Genomic DNA, 3,170 nt, shown 5'->3' with positions numbered 1-3,170 from the left:
ATATATATATATATATATATATATATATATATATATATATATATAAAACTTCAAAATATTCATACATCTCTTGGGCTGGGGATGTGGCTCAAGCGGTAACACGCTTGCCTGGCATGCGCTGGGTGCTGGGTTCCATCCTCAGAACCACATAAAAATAAAATAAAGATGTTGTGTCCACCTAAAACTGAAAAATAAATATTAAAAAACTCTCCCTCCCTCTCTCTCTCTCTCTTATCTCTCTCTCTCTCTCTCTCTCTTTAAAAAAATTCATACATCTCATGTGTAGTTTCAAACATATTGGCGAAAGGTCTCATAGTCTTATCCTATTAATTTAAATATCTATGATCTATTTATATCTATGCTTGTTGCTTATATTTATTTTGGTATTTGGTGATTCTCCTTTTTAATCAATATTTCAAAATGTGTATCTACTTTATTAATATTTTTTTCTTTGTGGTGCTGGGGACCAAACACAGGTCCTTGTACATATTTTTGTTGTTGTTTGCTTTGTTTTGTTTTGTTTTTGTAAATCATTTTATGGATGCCTGTTCTCACTTTAATCACTTTGTATTTTCTCTTTCATCCAGTTTACCATGATATTTCCCTAACTCCATAATTTGAGTGATTAAGTCCCTTTATTGTAAAACTTAGTTTTTATTGCAATTGCATCATTAAAGATAATGTATGGCCTTCTAAGCATGATTTTAATTTCTACGAATTTTGATACTGTTTTTGCTATTTTGATACTATATTTTCCTTATTTCTTGTATATTTCTTTTATAGGTGTTTTGTTTCCTAATGAATAACAATGACTTTCTTATATTTTTATTTTTGATTTATAATGTTTATTGCATTATGATCAAAAATGATATTTATTACTAGTTGAGACTTGATTTATGGCCTAATATATGGTTAATATTTATAAGAGCTTCATATGTGGGCTGGGGTAGTGGCTCAGAGTTAGACCACTCACCTACCATGTGTGAGGCACTGGGTTACATACTCAGCACCACATAAAAATAAAATAAAGATAAACCACTGAGCCACATCCCCAGCCCTGTTTTGTATTTTACTAGGCACAGGGTCTCACTGAGTTGCTTAGCAGCTCACTAAATTGCTGAGGCTGGCTTTGAACTCATGATCCTCCTGCCTCAGCCTCCCAAGCCAATGGGATTACAGGTGTGTGCCATCATGCCCAACCATGTTTTAATAAATGACATATAAGTTCATCTTGTTTTTTTATACACCTGATGATCTTGTCTTTTACATGCTAATATATATTCTTTCAGACATATTCATGAATGACCTATTTTTATTTATTTTCCAATCTGATTTTGTCCTAATACTTCCCCATGCTTACTATTGGATAGAAGAATCTTTGTTCAGCCCTTCTTTCCTCTTCCCTCAGTTTATAACCGTTTTGAAATCCTCCAAATCTTTTTGTTGTTCACCTTAAATTTTTAACACACATACATTAACTGAAAAATTAAAGTTGTTGAAACATTTATATTTTTCACAATAATATATGCCTTTTAAAACTAGTTAATTCTGATAAGAGCCCTCCTTTAACCCATTCTAGTTTCTATGTTCTTCTGAAGCTATTAGATATGTTGTAGTTTCCTAATGTATGTTCACTGTCTGTTAATTATCTTTCATATTTTACATAATTTTATCTTTATATGGAGTTTTCTGGGTCATTGTCTATTATTGACCTTCTGGGTCAATAATTATCTCCTCAGGTTTGTTTAACCTGCTTTTTAGCTAGTCTGCTTAACTTCCTTTTAAACATTCTATGTAGTATTTTTTTTAATCTATCATTGTTCATGATACTTCTTTATTATGATTCTTCTTTATTGTTTACTTTCTTAAATTTTTATTAAAATGTACTTGTTTAAGGATTTTTCATATTATTGTATTAAGTCCTATTCTTATGTTTATCCTCCTATTGTGACAGCTGAGTATCACTAAAGATGTATCATTGTTATGTGTGTTTGTATAATGTTTTGTTTCTTTGTGATTAAATTATTTTCTTTAGGAGTTTTTTTCTTTTTAGAAATTTTATACTAATTTAGTGTTTTTTCTTCCAGATGCCCTAGGAGTGCATATGTATAGACCAGTATTTATCTACATGTATTTATTTATCTATTTGTGATTTCAAGAATTATTAATTTTCATTTTCGCTTTAAGCTGTATGTCTGCAACACCCCAACACTATATTGATAGTGATCTCAGCCTGGTGACGTAGCTTTCGTTATGTTCTGAAAATAAACATAAGGCCTATATAACAGTGGCTTCATCCACCATCTCCTAATAAGGAAACATCACATTTTATGAAACATTTCTTTTAAAGAAGAATTCACCTTATTCCAATATTTGCCTCTCCTGGAGGATCACTCAGTACAGATTTCTGAAATCAAGTTCATGTAAATGTTTTTGAAGCTTATCCTCCCAAAACAGAGTATTAATAAATAATTCTCTCTTGTGCTCTTTAAGCTGATACCTTTCCTCTGCTTTTGAATATTCTGAAACACAGTGCATTTACATCTATTTTCTGTTTCTCCTTTGGTGTGAAATATGAATAAATTATATACCCCTCTGTTGTTCCTCTATGTATTTCAGTAGGACTAATTTTAACTTGTATCTAGGTTGATCCCTTTTCTTCTCTAATATATATGGAGTTAATACTCTTTACTGAATTTGGGTGCTTTCTTTCCTTTTGTTTTCTATCAGATTTCTCACAGAGATATTTGTTTTCTTAACATTTCTCTAGATTTTATCTTGTGGGATCCCAGATTGAAAAAAAAAGGAAATCAATAAAAGTTGGGCTTGTCAAAAGAATCTGTTCTTCAAACAAATCATGTCCACCTAGAGTTGGATAATAGTACCCAAGAGATATACTCCCATCAGACCAAATATTTAACCAAAGTCTGGACTTGTTCTATCATTATCTTGTTTCACACAACTTTATAATGTCTGACTTTTAGTGTGCATTCCTTTTCAGTTCTAATTCATTAAATTTTTCACACTTGTTCCCTTGTGGTACAGGATATCATTAAATTCCCACTTAAATAAATGTATTTCCTTGAAACTAACCTAATAATTCTTTCACCCTCTTGTACAACTAACGTTGCACTTTTGTCCCATCACGTCTTTCCATATTTTCTATAATA

The sequence above is a fragment of the Marmota marmota genome, unplaced genomic scaffold (genome assembly GCF_001458135.2).
Source record: "Marmota marmota marmota unplaced genomic scaffold, marMar, whole genome shotgun sequence".
Classification (NCBI taxonomy): domain Eukaryota; kingdom Metazoa; phylum Chordata; class Mammalia; order Rodentia; family Sciuridae; genus Marmota; species Marmota marmota.
This window is presented reverse-complemented; position numbering follows the sequence as displayed.